We start from the raw sequence: 20,423 nt of genomic DNA on the forward strand, positions 1-20,423 counted from the left end.
GAGAGGTATGATTGGAGAGTGTAGAGGAGAGTCTAGCAGTGAAAGGGCAGACCGAGAACAAGATGGAGAGACAGGATGCCGTTAAAAAGGAGAGATTCTAGTATTGAGAAAAATGAGAGAATAGGGAGACCGAGAACGTGATAGGTAAGATGCGAGAGTTAACATTGGAGATTGGTGAGATTTAAGCAGCCAGATGATAAAAGATTATACTCGATTAACCCCTTTAATCCGATAATATATTTAGCTCGAAGAACTTGAAGACGAATTATTTAGTTTTTCTTCTACTTCCAGACGATGTTATTCAGCCTGGGAAAACCCTCTGGTACGGAAGGGGTCATCAAGGCTGCTGTAGAAGGGGGCAGATCCAAGTGCTGGGGGCAACTCCGACCAGTTTGAAATATATATATATATATATATATATATATATATATATATATATATATATATATATATATATATATATATATACACAAAAATAGAAAATAGAAAATGAAAAATATAAACAAAAAGTAGGCGTGTAGTTTCCTCGTTTGCACTGAGAGAAAACAAGGAGACTGCTCACACAATCGTGTTTTTTTTTTCTTTTATATGTCCGATTCTGGGCATAGGCTTCACAGCCTGCTCCAAAGGCCTAGTAGTCCTTCTACATACCATACACCTCTACATATCACCACTTCGGCGCTAACCCCCTAGTAGTCCTTCTACATACCATACACCTCTACATATCACCACTTCGGCGCTAACCCCCACCGTCCATATTGAATACATGCTAGGGCTGTCTCATACAGGACTGGTTTATTGGTATTAGCGTTCTTTTTTTTTTACGACATGTCGGCGGGACTTGTGGTAGATCAGTAAAGTCTGCTTTACATGAAATCCAAATCCTTAAACTGTTCTCTGCCCCAGCGAGGATTTGAACCTGGGTCCGGTAGGACCGCAGGCCACCTCTCTACCGACTGAGCCACCGCCTCCCCCATTTTCATAGACATCCATTTGCTCACCTTCACCTATTTCTGATCATTATTTTTAGCAGGGGGGCTGACCTCCCCAAGAATCAGTGGGAGTTCACGCTCTCCAAATTATTCGTTTCGGATGAGATTCCAATGTACAACGTGTGCTAAGATATGAAAGCCATGATGATGGTGGTGATGATGATGATGATTGTGTGAAACAAAGGAATGATTGTATTTTGTATGATAAGGCAAATGGGAAACGTACAATACCTGTGGATGATTGTATTGGAGACCAGCAGAAGTACAGAACTAGGTAGTTTCTCTGAATCTGCCCAAGCTTGCTTGCTTTCTTTCTTTCTTGCTTTCCTTTTTTTTTTTTTTTTTTTTTTAAATCTAATTCCTGGTGTAGGCATAGTAGTCCTTTCTTTGCAGCCCAGTAGCCTTCCTACGCACCACGCACCTTGCCATGTGAGAGAGAATGTGGGTTTTTAGACTGCCGGGCATGACGGAATGAGCCATGAAAACTAAGACCTCAGTCGATTACAAGAAAAAAAAAAAATCAAGGCACTCAAAAACGGAGTAAATATGGAGAATCTAATTATTTGTCTGTTTGTCTATAATCTCCACGATTATGAATGTATAAGCAGGACAGAATAATTGTCTCTAATTTCCCTGATTTTGCACATTGTAATCAAAAGGTAATTGGGATAAGAGACCGTAATTACCACGGGTTTCACAGACTCGGCAGAAACGGAGAATAATCGTACATATATATATTTTTTTTCCTAGGATGTGATTCTCAAAATTATTTAATACTGATTCTCTGTCGTAACACTGATATGTTTTACCAGGAAGAAATAGACAAGGGAAATTTTTTTTTTTTTTTTACTCCTTACCTTGATAATCCTGCAGAAAACAATTATAGCCTACAGTAATTTTCGTCTCGCCACTAAGATTTGTTTATGAAGTTTGAACACGAGGGAGAGGAAGATTCGACAGCCTTCTTGTCCTTCCTGCAATTCAAAACCTGAGTTACGACAGTGAAATGATCGAAAGTCCTTTTGTGTATCTTGCTCCTGGATTTAATCGTTCACAATTTTTCCTGGTTCTTCACAAGCCACTCTACAAATTGTTATAAAGGAATAATTATCTATCTATCTATTGCCAGACGCCTTAATCCCGTAAGGGGTGGCCACAAACAAATCGCCTCCATGTCTTCCTGTCCCCTGCCATTTCGCTGCCCTCTCTCCAGCTCACACAACCTCTCTCTCATATACCTCTCCACTCCATCTCTACAATTCAGCATATGTTATTTCGATTATTTTAACAGACTAGATGGAAATATAGAAGAATGGTACAGAAATTAGCCGATTTTTCCACAAGCTGCTGGAAACAAGGGAATAATTATCTCTGAAAAAATTATATTCTGAGAGGAATAATTGCCCGTTAGTTATAATTCTCTCTCTCTCTCTCTCTCTCTCTCTCTCTCTCTCTCTCTCTTAATAAACTCGACAGAAATGCAGGTTAATTATCCCGATCTTCTATAATTCCACACAGGCCGTTCTGAAATAAAAGTATAATTGCTGTGAACTACTGAGCTTTGCATGGTGTATAGCTTTAATGATTAGGTTAAAGGTGAAAAGACCTGAATGATGATGATGATGATGATGATAAGGAGGAGGAGGAGGAAGAGGAGGAGGACGATGAAGATTTTGCACAGTTTACAGAGGAGGAAATATATGGCTGAAGAGGGGAAAAACGACCGTGATGATGATTTTTGTAGTAGCCAGGTAAAGGAAAGGAGGGAGAGGGATACAGAAACAGCTGTCAGCGGTTATCAGTAGTCTCAGGCTCCACAAACTTGCTCTCGTCAAAATAAAATCGTTTGGCGTGACCCGTAATTACCGGAGTTGTCCCCATCATAAGAGGAGTAATGGCGACAGTATTAACACTCGACGGCTCCTGGGACTTACTATCTGAATAAAATCGCCCTTTGATAACACACCCATAAAAGAAGAGTTGCACTTGACAATAAGTTTCATTATTTAAAACTATAATTACAGAATAATCATCAATGACGTTTGTAATTAGGGACGATCCACTCTGAAATAAAGGTATAATGGCCGTAACGAGTGAGGTCTGCAATCTGGCCAGTACAGCGCTAATGAACTCTGCAGCACACACCAGTATTTATATCTATTGCCACTACTGATTTGGCCAGCGTGGATTTTTGCGTCTTTACCAGTGGTTAGTCTGAGTTGTTTGGCCACCTTATTATGCCTAAAAAGAAAATAATAATAATGCCGTGTCTGCTGGTTTACGTTGATGATGGTGGTGGTAGTATGATGACGATGATGATGATATTCCTAATAATAATAGTAATAATGATGATGATGATGATGATGATCATAATAATAATAATAATAATAATAATAATAATAATAATAATAATTATCGTCGTCATCGTTATCATCCCCCCCAAACTCGACATAAATAATCAAGCAGGATCACTCAGAGTGCAACACTCGCGCCCACCAACTGGTCAGCGGACAGAATATTTGGCTTTATCCTGTGATCTTGACCTTTGACATTATAAACTCGAGTCACTTCATTTTTTCTTAGCTGTGATTCCTTCCACCATCGTTGAGTCAAAGTAGAGCAAACCTGAGCTGACTTTGCCTGTGACCTTCGCTTTTGACCTTTCCCTTTGACCTTGACCTTTGACATCATCATCATCATCATCATCATCATCATCATCATCATCAGCCGTTGTGGTCCACTGCAGGACCGGCCTATCCCTACCGAAGCAGGGACGATACAGCCAATGTATCTCTACCAAGTGGCTTAGGCTGTCTGGTTGAGACTGTATGTAGGGTGAGAAGTGCTTGTGAGTGTGACTGTAGTGTTGTAATAGCTTTGGATGTGTATGTAGTCTGTGAACCAAGTGTTATCGGCCCGCCTTAAGCCGATTGGGTGCAAGCATACTAGTATGCGACACTGGTTCAACCACAGCACCTCTCGTGTCCGCCAAAGTAGCAAGTGGCTTTGTGAACGCTTCCCAAAGTTTTTACAACTTAGTTCTCATAATTGACCCTCGTCATCGCTGTGTAGATTAAACTCTTCTACATAGTTTCATCTACATCATATAAAAGCTGTTTGAGATGACCTCGCCGTGTGACCTTGACGTTTGATGTATTGTTTAGAGAAAGAGAGGAAAGAAAAAGGTCAGCTTCTTGGGTGATCCTCAACTCATCTACCAAGTTAGCTACAAATCAGAACAAAAGCATTTCATTTGTTCTCACACAGACACACGGTTGAACTTTAACCATGAATTGTGATCTTCCACTTTGATTGTTTGCAAAATTGGATCCCTTCGTTTTTGCCTGTGCTTTAACCCTTCCACCAAGTTTGGTTTAAATCCGTTCAGTATTGTTTGAGTTGACTTTGCCCTAGATCCTTGGCCTTTGACCTTGCCCTATGACCTTGATATTTAAGTGATTGTTTTCAAAATCGATTTCTCTTATTTTCGCCTCATCCAGAAACCTTCCACAAAGTATGGTCTAAATCGAATAAAAATTTTAAGATTTGCCCTATGACCTTGACCTTTGACCTAATTTTCTCGAAACAAAAGGTTTACTCACCTTTGACTTTCTACCCGTGCACCGAGTCTTGTCCAGTCAAATAAAAACTGTGCGAGTTTTTTTTACACAACCCACACACACACACACACACACACACACACACACACACACACACACACACACACACACACACACACACACACACACACACACACACACACACACACACACACACACACACACCTGCTTTCATTCCGCAAGACACAGGCGTAATAATATATTAGCATTATCATCATTATCATTATTAACATCATAAACGTCCCCTGAAAAATATGTACAATAAATTCTGATGAGTGTATAATGTTACTTCAGTGGTGACGTCTAACAGACTTCATAATTAGTACAACCAGGACTTATAAATTAGCGTAGGAGGAGATATTTATTAGTGTAGGGGTTATTAAAGACTCCATTTACACATCCGCCCCAAATTAGTGAAATCGTCAGTGATATTAGGAATTAAAAACAAAACACTGTAACCATGGAAACAATGAACCGCTATTAAAAGTAGATTTGAAAATAGCAAACAGAAATTCCTTCCTAATAGATACGGTATAAAATAAAATCTAAAGAGCATATAGTGTAAATGAGGATGCTGATACCCCACCTCTCAAAAATTTAGCCTTTTTTAACCATCATATTTTTTCCAGGATATAACGCAGGGGTGCCGGGCCCGTGCGATATTTTTAAACAGGAATTTGCCGAAAAGAGGCGTAAACTTCTAGTACACTCCCGCGATGCCTGAATGATTTAGGTCGGGTACTTCACGCACTTCGTTAAAAATATATTCGTTTTTTTTTTTTTTTTTTAGCCTAGTGTTTATGCATTACCCAAAAATTCAAATATTCCGTTGTTATGTGGGAAAATCATTACTTTTAAGAGTCCGTTTCTTCCCTCAATCGCCTGTTGGTCTAGTGATTGGAACGTCCCAGTCGAAATTTCGGCTTTCCAGTTAACGTCAGTTCTCAAGTAGCGATTGGAGGTTGAATGTAATCGATATTTACATGAATTTCTTCCATATTTAAGCATATTTAATCGACATTTAAGCTTATTTATTCGACATTTAAACTTTTATTTGACATTTAAGCTTATGTATTCGACATTTCAATTTATTTACTCCGCATATAAGTCTCATTGTTTGACATTCAAGCTCCCTACTCGTCATTTTAGCTTATTTATTCGACATTTAAGTTTATCTATTTCACATTCATCCTTATTTATTTCACATTTAAGCTTATTTATTCAACATTTAAGTTTCTGTATTTGACGTGTTCTTGACGTATTCAAAAAACACACAGACATACTGTATTTCTTTTTCATATACGAATATCTTCATTTTCCAGCAACTTCCTTGATTTATTTCAGCATTCAGTCTCATCAGTTGGACAGTTCTGATTTGTTCCTGTATTACCGGGTACTTGTTTTTTTTTTTTTTTTTTTTTCTTCAACTTGATTTTCGTGTGTCGGCAATTTCCTTGATTTTTTTTTTCCTTAACTCAGCTTATTTTCTCCACGTTATTGTGTGTGTGTGTGTGTGTGTGTGTGTGTGTGTGTGTGTGTGTGTGTGTGTGTGTGTGTGTGTGTGTGTGTGTCTGTGTCTGTGTGTGTGTGTCTCCAATCAGGCCGAAACGAAGACCGGAAGAAAAGCTAACTGCACTTTTTGCGCCGAACATGATCTTTGGTCCAAATGGTAACATTGTGATGTGTGTGAATTTCAACATTAGTCCCCTTTATTCCTGCTGCCTTCAGACGATTTTTACACTGAAGCGACAGCCTGGGCAAAAGTTAGCAAGCCTCACTTTTCTCGGGCCCAGTATAATTACCTCACCCATGAAGTTGGAGGAAGTTATGTATTTGTCCGTGTGTGTCTGTGTACAAGATATCTAAGAAAGTTGTCATTGGATTTTGATGAACTCTTTTGGATAGGTGTGCAGTGGGTCAGGAAGAGTCGTTTAGATTTTGAGTTGGGTCTGGTTCTGGATGCCGGAAATAGTAAGTTTTATTGGTGGTCACGGAGGTATGCGCTCTGTGACGTCCCTTAGCAGGGCAGATGAAGACCGTAGAATTAATTGGCTGTGTAAGACGGTAAAAGTATTCATCTCATAGGAAAGAAGAATGACATAAAATTCGTTAATTTTTTAGGCGTTGGCGGAGGTATGCCCTCTCTAATTGCTTTCTAGTTAGTCATGGAATGGTATGTTTTTGCTGGGTTGGTTTGTTGACGTTTTCATTACGATGGCGGTAATTTATTGATTATATATTTCATCATCGTTATCACCACCACCATCACCACCACCATTATTATTACTATCAACATCAGTTTTATGTATTATCTATTACTAATTCTTGCCCCACTAGAAACACGGGAGCCTGGGCAAAGTGACTTACCCAGATCTTTGAGAGAGAGAGAGAGAGAGAGAGAGAGAGAGAGAGAGAGAGAGAGAGAGAGAGAGAGAGAGAGATCCTGTTTTCCAACGAGTGCCATTATGTGAGCAAGAAACCCGAACGAACCCTTGGATTTAAACCCTTTCGAGCCGCATCAGATTGGACTGCCTGAACCCACTAGATCACCAGGCGACCATTTTCGCTGTATGGTTACCACTCAGCGTAGTTAGTTGTGACGATGACGATGATAGTGTTTGAAATTTATGGTGAGGGTGCTGGTGATGATAAAGACAACAGTGATAATGAAAATGATAGCATCAACGATACTGAAGAGAGAGAGAGAGAGAGAGAGAGAGAGAGAGAGAGAGAGAGAGAGAGAGAGAGAGAGAGAGCGTTAAAGGAAAAACGGCGTCTATCACTGCATGAATTAGTCTTTGACATGAGTATTATTTTAGACAACGCTATCGTAATGAAGGGCATGATTTTTTTCGTGTGTGTGTGTGTGTGTGTGTGTGTGTGTGTGTAATGACAAGGACGCAATTTTTTTCTGTGCTTAGTTTTATTGATGCCTCTTTTTTTTTTTTTTTTTTTTAACCCGGGATATGAAAAACAAGTGTTTATAAATGAACCTTTTTTTCAATTATCTTCACGAAGACACCATTTATTTCTTTATTATTTTCGCGCTAATGGTTTGTCGATGGTTCATGGTCAAAAGGGAGGAGGGGAGATAGAGAGGAAGAGGGTGTGGTAGTGAGGAGATAAAGGGGAAGGAGGCGTGGAAGAACAAAGGTGCGATGGGTGGAAAAAGAGTAGGAGGAGGGGAAGGGAGAGAAATACAAGGAGAGGGGGAGGGGAGGGAGAGACGAGAGGAGAGGGAAGAGGGACAGAGGAGTGTAGGGAGAGAGGTGAAGAGGTTAATTGGGGTCGAGTGAAGGATAAGCCGAGCATGTGATGCTGTAGGAGGAGGAGAGAGAGAGAGAGAGAGAGAGAGAGAGAGAGAGAGAGAGAGAGAGAGACAGAGTGAGAACGGTGGAAGGGGAAGTGAAGGAAGCACGAATTGTTTCAGTCCAGTAGAGGTAGGTGACTGTCTTCCATCTTTAGTGTTATTAGCTACATGATCAAGAGCACTGAGGGCACATACCTCCGTCAAGGCAGCACCATCTCCTTATTCATGTTTTATTTTATATATTTTTTGGCCTTGATGGTGAATTTTGATTTTTTTTTTTTTCGTCCAAATTTAAAGATTCCTTTCATCTATCCTAAGTATTAATGGAACATTTGGTGAAGTTCCATGAGACTGATTTTCCCATACGGTTGGCGACACAGACAGACAGGAAGACAGACAAATACAGAGACAGACAGACGATCAAATCGAGCTCCTAGACACAACCTCCATGGCGTACATGAAAAGTCTTCATACAAATAATAATAATTCCAGTCAAAGTGTCCATGACATACAACCTTTACATTATACCTAAGTAAGGACAAAGCGTCTGTGTACATTGAGGTTACATACTGTACATACATACTTATACATATATATTAACATACATGGACAAATCCATGCTTTAGCCCAGCCTACGGTCGCAAGTGTTTGTGTGTGTGTGTGTGTGTGTGTGTGTGAGAGAGAGAGAGAGAGAGAGAGAGAGAGAGAGAGAGAGAGAGAGAGAGAAAGTAACCCAAATAACGTTGATCTGATTATAACAGAACTGTTGGAAGGATTGAGGATTAGCCAGGGAGTAAACCTATCGTATTTTAGGACAGTAGGTCAAAGTCAGTGTCACAGGGCTATGTCAAGGCTTGAATTTGCAAGGTCAGTTTAAACATTTTTGTTCGTTTTAAATCAGACTTGCTCCTCACCTCTGCGTGTACTTACCATTTTTAATCTTGTACCCATATCTTCTAATTAATCACTTATCTTTTTTCAGTCATATACTTTGTCGTTCGTAAATTATATTCCAGTTAATTGCCTCCGTAATATATTTCTTCTGCTCTGTCCTCTTCATCATCAGTCAACTCTTCTCTCCCTCGTTTCAGTTTCCTGTTTATTGTCCTATTTTCTTTGCCTGACAGCTGGAGTATTGATAATCCCAGAGCATTAGCCTATTTATTCTCTTCGTGATTTAACACCTGTGATCTGCTCTGCCCGTGTTCCTTTCTGAGCTCCTTGTCATCTGCCTTGTTCGTATTACCCGGCTGTAGTGTCTAGAGCCTTGCAAGTTGGCTGTCCTCTCTCTCTCTCTCTCTCTCTCTCTCTCTCTCTCTCTCTGTATATATATATATATATATATATATATATATATATATATATATATATATATATATATAATCATTCTGCCGCTTTACTCTGTTCTTCGTCTCCCACATGCCATCCTCTGCTAGCCTTCCCTGCTGTGTTCTGTCATTTATCTTTAGTGTATTATCCAGCTCGTGTAATGTGTCCTTCGTCCTGTTCATCGTTTATTATCACTACTGCTTTATCCTGTTCATTGTCTCAGCTGTCCTCTCCTCTGTCTGTATTTCCTGCCGTGTTTTGTGTCAGCAGTCTTGCTTGTATTTGTCCTGCTGCTGTGTCTCCAGTCTTGTCTGTCAGCCGCCCCCTACTCCACTCAGGCTTACGGTTGCTTTCACCAAGCGATGCACGGGTCTTGCTTTTCTCCCTTCCTCCATCTTCACTCTTCCTCTTCCTTCCTTCTCCCTCTCTCCTCCTCCTCCTCCCTCTCTCCTCCTTCTTCTTCACTCCCCTTTCTCCCTCTCTTCATCTTTTCTTTACTCTCTCATGTCTCTTTTCTCCGTACATGAGTCCACTTCTCACCCCATTATGCAGGTACAGTTATCGATGACTTAATAAGTGAATTATGAGGGAGACCATTTCTCCCAGCAATTATCAGTAACTGTAGATCCGTAACCTTTGATAATCGGACTCATGTTGATATAGCATTTATTACCACAAATCAGCCCCTGAGGTTAGTACGACAAGTTCGGAGACAACTCGTGTGTGCGCTCGCATATAATTAAAAGTACATACATAAATAAATACGGAGGTACTGTAAACTTTTATCTATTACTGATGTGTAGAGACAGTAAATACATACATTATACGTTCATGTATGTACAGCACACAAAGGCCCTCAGTATCAGTAGAAGTCTGCTATTCTATTCTAGCTAATGTCAGGCGATTAAAAAGCTGAGAGTGAGTAATGGGGCCTTAGTCTTAACACTCTGATTATATATATATATATATATATATATATATATATATATATATATATATATATATATATATATATATATACAGAGAGAGAGAGAATTTAATAATGCTCAGAGAGAATAAAGAATGAAAAATCATAAGCAAATATAATAAGATCTATAGATCATTATAACAAACCTCGACTAAAAATAATGAGGCCCATAGCCCATTAAAAGCGGTAAAAAAAAAAAATTGTGCTATATATAAATGGGCTTGTCGTCTGGGCCCAAAGCTATTACGTTTCAGAATAATGGGAAGTCAGGGAAAGACGCTTAGTTCCCGGTCATTAGGAGAGAAAGAGAAGGTGATTATGAAATATTAGAAGGAATGAGGCAGGGGGAGAGGAGAGAGAGGGTGGAAGGGGGGAGGGAAATGAGAGTTGAGAGAGCATGAGAGCGTAGAATAAATGTAAGAGAATGAACAGTGGATTGAGTGATTAAGTATTGTAACAGTGTGTGTGAATGAGTGGAGTGGGTAAGGAAGCGAGTGAATGAGTGAGCGAGAAAGATTAATAAATGTCAGAGTAAGTGAGTGAGTGATTAAGATGTGAGAGAGGGAGGGTGGGGGAAGAGTCAGGAAGGAAGGGAGAGAGTGGTGAAGAAGGAGTGAGAGGGGTGAGGGTGAAGAAGAGATTATAGTAGAGGGAGAGTGTTTGAGAAAAACAATGAGTAGGTGACTAAGAGAGAGATGGTGATGAACGAGAGAAAGAGGTAAATGGAGCAGTGTGGTTCGGAAATAGAAGTGAGTGAGGGAGGGAAGCTGAATGGGAGGGAGGCAGGAAAAACGAGTAGTGAATGAGTGAGGGAAGGAAGAAAAGAAGACGTATTAAAAGGATGTATGATAGAGAGAGAGAGAGAGAGAGAGAGAGAGAGAGAGAGAGAGAGAGAGAGCACCGTCCTACATGTCCCCCCTCAACAAAAATATACAAAATAAGAAGACAATCCCATATTATCCCCTACGAGGTGAATAGGCCTGAGGGTAGACTAGGAAATTACTGAGTTAAAGTAGATATATTTTGGTGATAGGTAATTATAGAATATTTTTGTATTTCAAGAGAATGTGCACAGCCATTGTCCTTTTATGCCATTAGCTTTTCAGATAACCTCCAATTTCCTTTACCTCTTGGGGACTGAAATTTCGCTAGTCTGTCACTCCAGCTACGTATTTCTACCCACTCGCCCTCTAGTGTTATGTACGGTTGCGGACATAAATATCGATCCACATCATCACGAGAAATACCGAGACTGTGAGCGGTGCATTCTGATACGATCCCCGGACCCCAGCACACTTTTCAGAATAGTACGTAAGAGTTTCAAATCCGATCGACTAAAATGCAAATCGATAGTATTTTCCGGAACCTTATCGTAATTCAAATAAAATAAAATACCTCAGTGTTTTGGCAAAAGTAATGCATTTATCTTAATTACTCCAGTCAGGTTGTCTGGCCCAATCTGGTCCCCCTTTGGTCTTCTCCAACATTCCTCGAAACTTCATACTGGCCCGAGTAATTTACTTGAGTTTTTGGAATGACAACAAAATGAATGCCAAGCTCAGTAGTTCTATACTTTTCAATTAAAAGTGTGAGTTTGTGTGGTGGAATTTTGGTGGTAGCAGTGAGTGGTGGTGGTAGTGGGGGGTGGGGGTTATAAGCTGGATGTGGTGGTGTATAATGAGGTATGATGTGGTGTGGTATGGTGAAATGGTGTGATGTAGTTCTGTGCTAAGTGTGGTGTTGTATTTTGAAGCTGTGATGTTGCGTGTTGGGATAGTGTGTGATGTGATGTAGTGTGATGTAGTTCTGTGCTAGAGAGTGTGGTGTTGTGGTTTGACGGTGTGGTGTTGTGTCTGATGTGGTGTGGTATGGTCTGATGTCTTCTCAAGTGTGGTGGTGCTTTATGGTGTGGTTTATCGTCATCATCGTCATTGTTAACGCCATCCAAACGATCATCCTCTTCATTGTCAACATTGACTCTCCTATTCCAGCTGACGCCAGACGTTTTTATCCACCAGAAAAAGAATTACATGAGCCTAAGAGTTAATAAGCATCGTCAGTCTGACTAATATTATAAGCCCTGATGTTATAAATTCCATAAGTCCACTATTACTCATAAATCATTTGCATATGCTTAGTACAAAAGCCCAATTATGTTAATACTGACAAGCCTTCCCAGTACTAAATATAAGTGATAACAAGAATAGCATAGAGAAATAGTACTCGTTGATGGTAAGTAATCGGAACTAATATCTCTTCAATCTCCTACCGTCTCCGGTAAAATAACTGTACATAATATCGCTGCAGTTGCGTTGAGCTGCTTACATATGAATAAGTTAAGGAAATCGCTTGAGTGTCCGAGCCTTGTTGCAAGAGAGAATCAAAGCGGTTCCAGAGATATAAGACTTAACTGTTGCATAGATAACATTCAGTAATATATAGGAGGTTAAATTCCTGATTTTTTTTTTTTTTTTTTATTCCCGCTATCAACAAACAATTTGCTTTTTTTTTTTTTTTTTTTTTTTTTTTTTAGTGAAAGGACAAATGAAGACTTTATATATCTGTACCCGTTTAGTACAAGAGAGCCTTGCTAAGGTAAGTAAAATTGTGCTTAGTAGGTGGGGGCGCTCACCATCCACCCACTCGATGAAGTGCTGTTGTCGGGTGTCTGCCCTTTCCCCTCCTCCATCCTTCTTTCCTTCCATCCTCTTCTGTCTTTCCTTCATTCTTTCCTTGTCCTTCTGCCTTCGGGTGACTTTACGCTCCCTCTTGTTTCTTTCATTCATTCTTTCCTCTTCCTTCTGCCTGTGAGTGACTCTACCCTGAGTGACATGCCAAATGGTTTCCTGTACACCAGGAAACCATTTACTACGCTGGGTGGTAACCATATAACCAAATTTTGGCGCCTGGTGGTTTAGTGGCTAATTATTGCGCTCCAGTTGGATTGAGCCGGTGAAAGTTTATATCCAAGGGGTGGTTGGGGTTGATTGCTCATGTAATGCCACTCAGGGAGGTGTGAGGCTGGTCACTCTCATCTTAAATGTCAGGACCAACTGCCTAACCCCGGGCTCCTGCGCTTCTCATGGGGTAATGTAGGATTGGATGATGGATGGGTGGATGGTTAGCATTGATCCAGCCATTCTTCTTCCAGTCCCTTATTAAGTTGTCAACAGGGTAGGCGCTGGGGTTAGGCTACTCAGTTCAGACATTTAAGGAGATAGTGCACAGTTACTCGACCGTGAGCAGCATTATGTGAGCAGTAAACTGGACATTTCTCAGATTTAAACACCATCAGGCCACATCGAACTGGAGCGCCTTAACCCACTAGACCACCGGGTATTCGTTTTCTTATATGGTTACCACCGAACGCAGAAATGGTTTCCTGTTTTACAGGAAACCATTTAGCTTATCACTCACTGTAGAGTCACCTGTACTACATCGAGTGAGTGAATGGTGGGTGTAAAAATAAAATACAAAAGACGTCACCATACTTGAAGGGGTTGGATGCATAGCTCAGTTGCAGAATATTGAGCAGTTGCAAAGGTATTATGCTCAGTGATGTACAGGTTAGGCGCTGAGAGTAACTGCAGAGTTATTTTTACGTAATTTTTCTCCCGGACCGACTCGCTTCCCATTGCCTCTTAACTCCATTTTTAGAGTCTGTTTTCATGTGACGGTACTGGGCCACTCACCTTGAAGTCGAAATTGCTTTTGCATGAACTTCGATGGACCTTAGTTATGAGGCAGGAGTAAGTTTCCTTGATTAGGTGACAAATTAACTCTCCAGTTTGACTGCACTTGATCATTAACTGAGCTGAGTTGGGTCAAGGGTCCTCCTCAGGTAAAAATAAATAAATAGATAAATAAATAAAATAAATAAAAAATCAGTTTCACAGTTGCCTCCCACGTGCTATCTCCAGACGATTTTATTGAGCTTTGGAGAAAATTATTAACCAGTCGAGTTAACTAGTCTTTACTACTACCTTAAATAAGGAGCTCTGCGGAGGAGTAAGTAAAGCACACACACACACACACACACACACACACACACACACACACACACACACACACACACACACACACACACACACACACACACAGTTAAAGTACAAAGAGTATAGGCAACTCTACTATAACGATTCGAACGATATCTGTTATCAGATTTTCAGTCATTCTTCTCTACTATCACTTTATCCCCCCTTGTCTCCCGCTCCCCTTTTTCCCCTGCTGTTACTTGTTTTCCTTTTCATCTTCTTTTCCCTCCTTTTTTTCAGTTCTTCGTGGTCTCCCTTTTCCTCTAACACCAAAATGGTCCTCATCTCCCTTCTCCTCACCCCTCTTGCTTGTCACTTTTCCTTTCCTCCCTTTTTTCACCATTTCCCGGGCATTTTCATCCCCTTGGGCAATTTCTTTATACCCTTAATTCTTTCCATCTCGTCTGTCAGTTTTCCTCTCTTTACTTTCTTGCTTGTCACTTTTCCACTTCTTCATCCTTACACAAGTTATCCCCTCACCCTCACATTTTCTGACACTTCCTTTACTCTCATCACGTTTCTTTTTCTTTTGTTTTGTTTGCTTTTTCTTTCATTTTCTTTCCACAAAGGCTCAACATTTCTCTCTCATCTCCATTTCTGTCATTACTTTTCATCTCATTGCTATTGTCTTATCTGCTATCATTTCCTTCTCTCCCTGCCAAACAATTTTTTCCTTTCCCACCCACTTTTTCTTCTCTTTCCTCTAGTTTTTCCCTTCCCTTTCAGCTCTTTCCCTCTTCCCTATCACTTTTTGTCCCTTCTTCTCTTCCTTCTTACTCTTCACATCTTCCTCTCTTCTTTTCCCTCCTCCCTACCATCATCCTGCTCACTTCTTTCTTTTTCCTGTCTCTCTTTTTTCAGTCTTTCCTAACTCCCCTTTCCATTTTCCTTCCCACTTCTTTCCATTTTTCATCTCACTTCCTCTTCTCTCCTTTCCTCTTCCCTCTCTATTATTATTCTTTTCCTCTCGCCTCTTCCTACCTTCCTCCCTCTCTCTCCCCCTCCCCTCTACATTCTTCTTCCATCTCACTTTTTCCCGTGTCTGTTCTCTTTCCTCCCAACATTCCTCACACTTCCCTCTCATTCCTCATTCCTTCAATTCCCTTCCCTCTCCGGCAAGAATCGAGGGTCTTAATCTCCGTCTTAGCTGCCAGGGACGGGATCAGACGTTTCTTGAGCTGCCTAATGTCTGGGGAAATAATAGGTGGGAAAAATGAAGCTGGGAAAAGTAGGCGAGGGAAATTGGGACCGAGTTAATGGGAAAAATGGAGGGAAAAATGGAGGCACTTCAGATGAGTTGAGTTGAGAAAAGTGATCGGAGAGAGAAATGTTTGCTATACTCGATTTATTTTATCTTGGCTCAGAATTACCGTCTCTTAATCTGGAATGCTGAATTGTAATGAGAGAAACACAATAGAACAAGATGCTAGTCACAAAGAAGTGCTATGGAAAGGGTGAGAGCTGTAGTGTTGTATTTTTCTGTCACTAAGCTACGTGAAATAAACTGGAAAAGGACGAAAATCTGAGCCATGTTAAACTGAATGCATTATAGTAGAAAATGATCCAAGCAGCTATTATTGAGGTGAGCTAGAAACACTGACAGGCTATATTATGTAGTGCAAATATAGCCGTGAGCTGGAAATAGAGTGGAGGAAAAATAAATATAACCTAAGTAAATATTGTTAGCGTGAGTTGGAAATAGTGGTAAACGTGTAATTTATCTGAATGTCATTGTTGATAGTTGTGTATAATTGTAGAAAAATAATGTGTTAGTTAAGGGAAGAATATGAAGTTCATAACAGTGGTAGGAAAAACTATTAATTTTAAGGAAGCAGTAAAAGCGCAAGTTGCAAATGCTGGAAAGTATTGATACCAGTAGGAAGAATATTAATATACTCTGAGTAGATATTATGCAAGGGAATTTTAAGTATAAAACTAGTAGAAGAAAATATCAATACAATCTAAGTTGACATTATACAGATGAGCTGGATATGTGAACCGGAAATGGTATGTAACTGAAGTGAATATTATAAGGTGTTGAAAGTACATGTAGGAGAAATACACACACACACACACACACACACACACACACACACACACACACACACACACACACACACATAGATATAGATATAGATAACAGATAGATAGATAGATAAAATCTATGTAGACTTTGCAGAGATAAGTGGGCAACACTGACGGGAAATAACAAATATTTTCTACGTAAAAATCCTCTCAGTTGAAAAGAAAAAAAAAGAGGTAGGAAATGATATAACACGGTAGTATAAAGGGGAGTTAGAAATAACAGTACGGAAAATGTATGAGGTAGGTAAATATTTTATCTGTAGGTTATATATCCTGATAGAAATATATATATATATATATATATATATATATATATATATATATATATATATATATATATATATATATATATATACATATATATATATTGTAAACACTGTGAAGGTGTGAGGAATTGTGAAAAAAAAAAAAAAACGGAGGTGGGGGAATAGTAGAGGCATTTGATACCTTAGCTGTAAACATTGTTACACACAAAAAAAAGTAAATAGTTAAAGTGTGATAGAAGGTAGTGGGAGAATATGGGAAGGAGTGAAAGGTGAAGGACGGGTTGGTGTGGTGGAGGAGGAGATGAAAGAAGGGCGAAGAAGGTGTGGGCACAGTACAAGAAAAGAATAGGAAGAGGAAAAACTAAAGAAAAGGAATAACAACAACTAGTAATAAAGCCAAAGAATTCGCCCATGAATGTGTGTCGCTCGCCATCACCAAAAAACTAAATCAGTAATCCTCTGGCAGTCTGAAGCATATCATCGTAGCTTCGCCAGAATTGAAAGTCTTGGGATTTCGCTGTTTACTCCTACTAACTTAACTATCACGTTAGCATTCAGAACCCTTAAGTCAGGAGTATTATGTTGGCAGAGGTCATTGAGTAAAACAGGCCTTTGAATAATTTCTAATACTTACTCATTAAATGGCCGTTCTTTTCGTTGAGGGCACGATAGAAAATGGTGAATAATGGCAAACAAAAAAAAGGTAGCGGGTATATTTTCTTGGAAGATCACCTGGTAATCAAAGGCATATCATCGCAGCTTCGCTAAAATTATTAAAAACCAAGTCATATATCCTGGGATATTGCCCACAAATTTCTGCTAAAATTTGCCCACTTGATTTTGAGATATTTTGGAACTGACATACAGATGCAGGTGATTACATTATTGGCCCGCTAGACAGACGATAAGTAAGCAATCTCTCTTATTAAAATAGGAAATATGGAAGGGAGGAATACAAAGAGGAGGATGAGGCTGTAGAGGGGAGGGCAGGGGAACAGAAAGAGGAGCGAGAGGAGGCGAGGGAGAGTGGGAGGAACGAGTTGCATGGAAGAGGGGAGGGTAGGCTTTTCCCATTGGAGATGTTGGATGTAACCTTTAGAACTAAGGTGCTCTCGAAAGTTGAAGGAAATTATAGGAAGAAAAGATGGGGTAAGAGGCGGTGTTGGGGGGGTTATGGGGCTAAGGGGAGGAGTGATGGTGGGAAGGTCTCTTGGGGACCGTCTTAATTTTCTAATGTCGGCAAAACAAATGAGCATCGTGCCCAGCCAGAATCGTAAAGTGTCCCTTCTTCTTCCTCTCCTCCTTGTCCTCCTCCTTCCGTCTAATGAACGTGTATTCTTAACAGAGAGTTACTGGGTGATGGGGAGCCCTTTGATAACTGGGTGGAGAGATGAAAATTGCGGCATCCACTCAAGAACTAAACTTCGACACTTTTCCACGCACCTCACTGTGGCAAAGCACTGTCAGCCACAAGGGAACATCGATTCATTACATGGGATGGCCCTGACGAGGCGACTGCTTGCCTGTGGTTGATGAGATTGCTCGGCCAGACACACTGGGTTGATCCACAAACAGCATGAAACCACCAAAGGCAGAGCACCTTGTGGGGAGGCGGTGGCTCAATCGGTAGAGAGGTGGCCTGAAGTCCCACCGGACCCAGGTTCGAATCCCGGCTGGGGCAGGGAACAGTTTAAGGATTTGAATTTCATTAAATCAGGCTTTACTGATCTACCAGAAGACCCGCCGACATGTCGTAAAAATACCCCCGCTAATACCAATACACCAGTCCTGTATGAGACAGCCCTAGCATGTATTCAATATGGACGGTGGGTGTTAGCGCCGAAGTGGTGACATGTAGAGGTGTATGGTATGTAGGAGGACTGCTGGGCCTTGATAGCAGGCTGTGAAGCCTATGCCCAGAGTCGGACACATAAAAAAAAAAAAAAAAAAAATGAATCTGACTGTGTCTGGTTAGTTTTCACCGGCGTGTGGGCGATAGTGTGCTTGCCGGATGGATCCGATTGTGTCTGCTTACTTTTCACTGGCATGTCGGCAGTCATTCGGTGAATATTTTTGCTCCTCATTGCGAAGCACAGGATGGGTTTAGGAAGCTAAAAATTGCATTGCAAGGTGCGCCAGACGTTTCTCTTCAATTTAGTAAGGGATAAAAATCGGTTTTCAAAATATGAAAAAATGGTGCCTGGGCCAGCCACTGGGTCCCGGGGATTTCCGGACCCTCGGCCATTTAGGGGTTCCAACCCCCAACCCAGCCCAGGGCCTTTGACCGATTTTGATGAGAAGCAATAGGCTTCCAGGGTTTATGGATATCTACCTTCTGAATTTTTTTCAGAACAGTTGGCGCAAACTTGTGATCTGAAGAGAGCAGACAGACAAACAGACAGACAGACAAACATACATACGGAACCGATCAACGTGCTTGCCGAGTCTTTCAATTCCAGCAAGCAATGAAACTGTCAGGATGGATCCGATTGTATCTGCTTAGTTTTCACTGGCGTGTGGGCAGTAAAGCGGTTGCAGGATTGGTACAATTTTTCTTAGTTTTCACCGGCGTGTTGGCAGTCATTTTGCTTCATTGCGAAGCACAGGATGGCTTTAGGAATCTTAGAATTGCAATGCAAGGTGCGCCAAACGTTTCTCTTCAGTTTAGAAAGAAGAAAAATTCGGTTTTCGAAATCTGAAAAAAATGGTGCCTGGGCCGGCCACTGGGTTCCGACACTTTCCGTACCCACGGCCATTGAGGGGGTTCACCTCCCACCCAGCCCAGGGCCTTTGACCGATTTAGATAAAAAAACAATAGACTTTTAGGGTTTATGGATATCTATCTTCAGATTTTTTTTTTTTTTTTTCAGAACGATTGACGCCAAACTGTGACCTTTAGAGAAGAGACAGACAGACAGATATACATAAGGAACTGACCAACATGCTTGCCGGATCTTTCGATTCCGGCAAGCAGCAAGAACACACAAACTCTCTCTCTCTCTCTCTCTCTCTCTCTCTTTCTGAGGAAAGGATGATTAGAAGCAGGAGGACAAAAATTAGGAAAATGGAAAACGTAGAGAAAGAAAACAAACAGGAAGAAGAAGAGAAAGAGGACGAAGAGAAGAGGAAAAAATAAATAAAATAAAATAGAGAAGAGGGAGGAAAGACTTGGAGGTGAAATAATAGGACGGCAAAAAAGATGAGTAGTTGTAGTAGTAGTAAGAAAAGTAAGAAGAGAGCAGAATGAAGATGAGTAATAGGAAGAAGAGTGTAAGAAGAACAGGAGGAGGAGGAGGAGGAGCAAAAGGGAGGAGGAGGAGGAGGAGGAAAATATGGAGGAGGAGGAGGAGGAGAAGGAAAAACTTCAAGAAGGATACGATGCTCGTTAAGGAGATGAGGAAGAGCGTTTGATTAAATGAGAGGGACACACGCCTCATTAAGAGATCTCTCACGCCATGCATGAGACGGTGAGAGATGGAGGGTAGAGGGTAAGTGGAATGAGGGAAGTAGGAGAAGAGAGGAGGAGGGGGAGGAGCAGGAGAAAAGGAAAGGGGAAGGAAAAAAGAGGAAGTAGAGGGGGCGTAGAGTGGTAAGGGATAAGGTAAGAAGAGAGAGAAGGGGAGGGGGAAGGAAGGAGAAAAGGAAAGAGGAAGGAAGAAAGGGGAAGAAGGGGGAGGAGAGAGAGTAAGGGGTAAGGAAGGAAGGAGAAAGGGAAGGCATAGAGAAGAAGCCAAGGTTGGAGAGACGGAAAGGAGAAGGGAAGAAGACTGAAAAGTGAAAGATGGAAGAAGACGGGAGGTGATGAGTATGGTGAGAGGAG

The sequence above is a fragment of the Coenobita brevimanus genome, chromosome 1 (genome assembly GCF_032717465.1).
Source record: "Coenobita brevimanus isolate Jiangsu-jjx chromosome 1, ASM3271746v2, whole genome shotgun sequence".
NCBI lineage: Eukaryota > Metazoa > Arthropoda > Malacostraca > Decapoda > Coenobitidae > Coenobita > Coenobita brevimanus.